This window comes from Rhinichthys klamathensis, unplaced genomic scaffold (genome assembly GCF_029890125.1).
Source record: "Rhinichthys klamathensis goyatoka isolate OS25496 unplaced genomic scaffold, OSU_Roscu_1.1 h1tg000053l_1, whole genome shotgun sequence".
In the NCBI taxonomy this organism is placed as follows: domain Eukaryota; kingdom Metazoa; phylum Chordata; class Actinopteri; order Cypriniformes; family Leuciscidae; genus Rhinichthys; species Rhinichthys klamathensis.
This window is the reverse complement of record NW_026606598.1, coordinates 2,797,577-2,804,120: the sequence shown is the minus strand read 5'-3', so window position 1 is coordinate 2,804,120 and position 6,544 is coordinate 2,797,577.

The following is a 6,544-nucleotide window of genomic DNA, read 5'->3' as shown; positions in this document are numbered from 1 at the left end:
GTCAGCCTTCTCGCCAGCCCTCTGAAACTTTTCGTTACCCGTTGTATGGGGAAGAACCTACTGTACTTGGAGTGCCCACTTGCTGTCCGGCCGACGTCCCGGCGGCCACTGGATACTGAGGAGGAAGGAGGAGTTTTAATTAGGATCTACAAATTCTTTTAATCAATAAAGTCTGTTACATTTTTACTTTCCTTGTCCGCCTGGTTTCTGGTTTGCTCCTCAGTGGTACATTCTAAAGGGAGGGGGTAGACCTAGTCGACCCTCCCGACCTGTGACATGTTTTCTTAATTTGCCGGTGTTTTTTCTATTTGCATGTGAGCTTTCTCGGCCACCAGCTTTCACTAGTTACAGAAAAGATATGTTTCATGCAATACAGAAAAGTCATTCCTAAAACATACTAAAAGGTTTTGCAACACACATATTTTAAGTCCAGAGCCGTAAGGTTTTGTTTGTGTGTGTCCAAGCTGTGCTGAAGAAGAGTGTTGGTGGTGTGCTTGACTGTCATGGAAATTCTTAATATGAATACAACCTACTTAATCTGACTTCTTCACCACGGACAATTTAAACAACTTGCAATTGTTAAAAGTAATAACTACAGTATCTCGAGGTAATTCCCCTAATTCTATACACTCTGCCGTCCTTCTCAGGTGTACGCTGGTCCTACACGATCATTAATACTAACTGAGTATTACAGCCTCACCCCGAGGGCAGCTCTATAGTCTTCCAACTCTATCACTGTCTCTGCGGTGGTCTTCTGAGCATAGCATCTTTAGTACTTCTATTACTACCTCAATCACACATAGATGTTCTTTTGTTGTCTTTTAAACGTAGAATCTGTTTCTCAGCTGTGCAGCATATACCTGACACGACTCCCCAAGTTGCTCTTTGTAGAAATTAAGTTGTATTCACGGCCGGGAGATCATTGGCCACAACAACCAAGTGAGTCTCCTGAATAATAAGATACATGTAGGCTACATTTATATCATAAAATCAATGTCACTCAGGTCTTTTTCACTGTGATTTGTTCTGGTGATTGTTTTGTAATGATCTAAGCTAATCATATGACTGTTAAGTGCACCATTTCAATGTGTTAAGCACTGTGTTAAGCACTTTTTGGTTAAGTATATATGGCCTTTGACCTGAGCATCCTCAGTCTGCATTTCTCTGTACATTTAATGTTGAAAATACCCATTACATCAAATGTTTCTATCACAACTGTGTGCAACAGCTTTGAGGTCTCATCTTCAACCCCAGACTTGATGTGTTGTTGAAGCAAGTAGTTGGTGGTGTTGTGTATCTTTACCTCATTTGCATTCTACTTATTGAAGTAGAGTTTTCTGTCCTTAGTCTCTTTTGATCACTCTATGATTGAGACTTAAAAGGCAGAAGTGAGTGTTAACCTCAATGATTATTCATTGTATGGTTCAATTCATCTGTTTTTTCTCTTGGTTTACTTGAAGTTTAATCTTGTTTAATTTTAATCTTGATGTGTATTGTGTATTGTTTGGTGAATGGCGAGACGAAATACCAATTTTCAGCTAAGGCTGAACAATAAAGTACTACTACTATACTAAGTTTGCTAGTTAATCATTTAGTTCTTTATTTGTGGGTTAGGGAGGTGGGTGCCATTTATTTTAAACTTGACTTTTTCTCCTGTTTATGTTAGCAAGCGAGTTAGGTTAAATTGCTGTACTCTTGTTTTCTTTTCTTTTAGTTTAAGTTGTTTGGTTAACAAGGAGTTAGACTGATTATGTTTGTTGTTTTGGCAATACCCCCTTCTGAATCTGATACCCCTCTTTTGTTTTTGCTTAATTTGAAAATGAAAACTACTGTCACGAGAATAAATGAAGGATCCAAAAGCAGAGATGACAGGAATAACAGTCTTTAATGAAGTAATAAACAAAGGCAGTCTGTCGTTAATGCACACAGAACTAGAGAGAATAACTTAAGAGAGAGCAGACTCCTGTCACGATGAAAAACAGAACAGGACTCCCTTGGAGCAGACTTGATGAACAGGAGTAGAAGTCTCAGTCAGGGAGAGAGAACCGATGAGGTTCACATACAGCAGGGCACAGAAAATACTTTGACGCTAGACTGTTCCAGATAAACAAGACAAGACAGGGTAAGCAATTAACTGTTCAGACATGAAGGTAGCAGAAGACGTAACGTGTGACATGCAATAATGATCCGACGAATCTACCAGAACAAACACCAGATAAAGGGTGAACACTTAGGGAAAAGTAGAAACAGGTCTCGAAGCAAATCAGCGCGTGCAATGACTAACAGGTGCACGTAGAGAGGCCTGCAGAACAGAGCAGAAGAGAGAAAGTGTGTGTGCGTGTGCGTGTGTGTGTGTGTGTGTGTGTGTGCGCGAGTGAGAATCAAAAGGGAAGAAAAAACTGACTCATGACAGTACCCCTCCCTCAACGAGCGCCTCTAGGCGCTCGAGGAAGGAGCCTGACGGGACCGGTAGAAGTCATCAATCAACGAGCGGTCCAGGATGTCCCGGGCTGGAATCCACCGCCTCTCCTCAGGACCTTACCCCTCCCAGTCCACCAAAAACTGGTGACCACGCCCCCAAGGACGAACGTCGAGGATCCTGCGGACTCTGTAAATAGAGGCCCCCTCGTCAATAGCAGGAGGGGGACGAGAGGGGCGGGCAGGCGCACGAATAACGGGTTTAATGCAAGACACATGAAAGACCGGATGGACACGGCGCATCTGACCGGACAGTCTAAGCTTAACAGCGACTGGACTGATGACCTTTACAATAGTAAAGGGCCCAATAAAACGAGGCATAAGCTTGCGAGACGTCTATTGAATAGGTAAATTGCGGGTGGATAACCACACCTTCTGACCGCAAACATATCTGGGAGGTCTTACTCTGCAGCGATTGGCGGCTCGACGAGTACGTTCTCTAGTTTGACATAAGGCAGATCTCACCTTCCTCCAAGTACCTTTACACCTCTGAATGAAAGCTTCGACGGACGGAACTGAGGCCTGAGACTCTTGCGAAGAAAAAACAGGCGGTTGGTAACCGAGGCAACCCTCAAACGGAGATAACCCATTAGCGGACGATGGAAGAGAATTATGGGCATATTCGGCCCAGGGTAACTGATCGCACCATGACACGGGATTCTGAGAGGTGAGACTACGCAACATGCGACCAAGAATCTGATTGGTCCTCTCGGCTTGCCCATTGGTCTGTGGATGGAATCCTGACGACAGACTGGGGGAAGCCCCTATCTGGCGACAGAATTCCCTCCAGAACTGAGAGGTGAATTGAGGACCTCTGTCAGACACAATGTCCAAAGGAAGACCATGGATCTTGAATACGTGATCCACCATAATCAACGGTAATTTAGGGAGCGGAATAAAATGCGCAGCCTTAGAAAAACGGTCCACGACAGTGAGAATGACCGTATTACCAGCCGAAAGAGGAAGCCCAGTAACAAAATCCAACGCGATATGAGACCAGGGACGGGAAGGAATGGGAAGAGGATTGTTCCTCCCGCCGGAGGATTGTTACTAGATTTGGTCTGAGCGCAGATATAACAAGAAGCAACAAAACGGCGAATATCTCGCTCACGAGTGGGCCACCAGAATCTCTGACGGATAACTGCTAGCGTTCCTCTAACACCGGGATGCACGACTAATTTAGAAGAATGCCCCCAGCAAAAGAACCGTCGAATGAGCGGCCTCGGGTACTTACAAAGTTACCTTAGGAGCGCGGGGTGATCGCGTGGTGTCCCAAAGTGCACGCTTAACCGCTTGTCCCACTCCCCAGACGGCTACCCCGACCACACAGCGCTGAGGTAAAACCATCTCATCGGTCGAGGCACCCTCTGACGAGTCGAACTGCCGAGAAAGAGCGTCTGGTTTGAGGTTCTTGGAACCGGGTCTAAACGAAATAGAAAAATCAAAGCGATCGAAAAATAATGCCCAGCAGGCCTGAAGAGCGTTTAGACGTTTCGCTGAGCAAATGTACTCCAGATTGCGATGATCCGTCCAGACAATGAATGGTACACTGGCTCCCTCAAGCCAGTGTCGCCACTCACCAAGTGCCAGAAGGATCGCCAGGAGTCGTAGTTGCGCTCCACGGGCGAAAGACGGTGTGAGTGTTGCGACAAGATAGCTCCTACCCCACTGTCGGAGGCATCGACCTCAATGACAAACTGACGTTTGATCAGGAGTGATCAGGATGGGCGCTGAGGTAAAAAGCCTCTTTAGACGGTCAAATGCATCCTGAGCAGTCTCTGACTAAGCAAACCTGGTCTTGGACGAGGTGAGAGCGGCAAGGGGAGTGGCAACCTGGCTAAAGTTTTGAATAAAGCGCCGGTAAAAATCTGCAAAACCCAGAAATCGTTGGAGCGCGACTCGAGAATCAGGGACAACCCCACCGAGAACTGCTCGAACCTTGTCAGGGTCCATACTAATCCCCTCCGCTGAAACAACCGAACCGAGAAAAGTAAAAAGAAAAGTAAAAAGAAAAGATTGGGCGTGAAAGGCGCATTTCTCAGCCTTAACGAATAGGCGATTCTCTAATAAGCGCTGCAGGACACGACGAACGTGTTGAAAGTGTACTTGGAGGGATGGTGAGAAAATTAGGATGTCATCCAAGTAAACGAAAACGAAAACATTTAGCATGTCTCTCAAGACATCATTTACTAAGGCTTGAAATACAGCGGGAGCGTTCACCAGGCCGAAAGGTAAAACACGATATTCAAAGTGTCCGACAGGAGTGTTGAACGCGGTCTTCCACTCGTCTCCCTCTTTGATACGCACCAAATGGTAGGCGTTGCGCAAGTCTAACTTTGTAAATATCTTTGGGCCCTGTAGGATCTCAAAAGCAGACGACAAAAGAGGCAAGGGATAGCGATTCTTGACTGTTATGTCGTTCAGCCCTCGATAGTCGATACAAGGACGCAAAGACCCATCTTTTTTCTTTACAAAGAAAAACCCAGCACCGGCGGGAGACGAAGAAGGAACAATGATCCCCGCGTCGAGAGACTCTGTGAGATATTTTTCCAGAGCCTCTCGTTCGGGCGCAGAAAGAGAGTACAGTCTATCGCGAGGAGGCATGGTGTCAGAAAGGAGTTCGATAGAGCAGTCGTACGGACGGTGAGGCGGTAAAGAAACCGCCCGGGAACGACTGAAAACCGCAGATCATGGTACTCCTCCGGGACTCCAGACAAATCATCAGACTCTTCCTGAAACACAGAAACAGAAGACACGGGAGAGACAGCAGATACAAGACAATTTACAGGTGCAGGTAGAGAGGCCTGCAGAACAGAGCAGAAGAGAGAAAGTGTGTGTGCGCGTGTGTGTGTGTGTGTGTGTGTGTGTGTGTGTGTGTGTGTGTGTGTGTGTGTGTGTGTGTGTGTGTGTGTGTGTGTGTGTGTGTGTGTGTGTGTGTGTGTGTGTGTGTGTGTGTGTGTGTGTGTGTGTGTGTGTGTGTGTGTGTGCGAGTGAGAATTAAAAGGGAAGAAAAACCTGACTCATGACAACTACATTCCTTCAAGAAATATTATGTGGTTATTTTTCGGTTGTTGTGAAGCAATTCTGGGTCTGAAGACGGGGTGGCTTCATGCTGTTGCACATTCATTTCACCACCTTCCATTTTTGCTGTGGCTTTTCTCCCCTAGACCAATCAGGAAATTGTAACACATATATTGTCTGATGCATGTGAGAATGAAAATGTTGGTATTTAGAAACACTAATTTCTAGTACTACTGTAGCACAAAAACATCAATAAACATCATGGACTTTGAAATAATGGCAAATCTCTTTACTCAATATCAGCCCATTATATGTCCTCCCTAACACCATTTCACAATTCTGGGTGATAGATTGTTATTGTTTTTTTTTTTTTTGCTGTCCGAGCCAGGTAAAAGTCATGCTATAAGAGATAACACTAGGTCAAGAATTTAATTAATACTTTTTCCAGTCCAAAATTACTCATTGTTTTGGCTTAGGCAAGCGAACAGTGTCAGAAGTGGAGTGTACTTTCCCTTCATTGGGATTTTCCTATAAAGCACTGCTCCAGACTTCCAGTACCACTTGCAGATATTCCCGATTACCAGAAGGAAAGGGCAGGGGCAGGGCCATGAAATCTGGTGGATTTCATGGATAAAGACATAGAAAGGGAAATGTGTGGATGTGTTCAGTAATGAGGCTGGCTGATCCTAAAAGGTCTTTTTTATTTTCATTCATCCATCCCAGGAAACCATATATCAGTAAAGAAACATTCCATACTTAAACTTTGACAGTCTAGTTGGTGAAATATGAAACGTTCTATGGTTAAAATCTCACATGATGATGTTTTGTCAATGTTGATGACCATGTTCACCGTTTATACACGCGTGCTGTTATTAGCGTGAACTCTTTATCATATTATTTTGGTGATTATCAGTAGGCTACATTTTAGTTCGAGTAGCCTAGGATATAACTTCATTTAAATTAAAAAAACAGTTATAAGTTGTATAATAATCAGGTACCAATATAACATTCCGTTGCCAACCTGAAACAATGTTACAGTATTTTG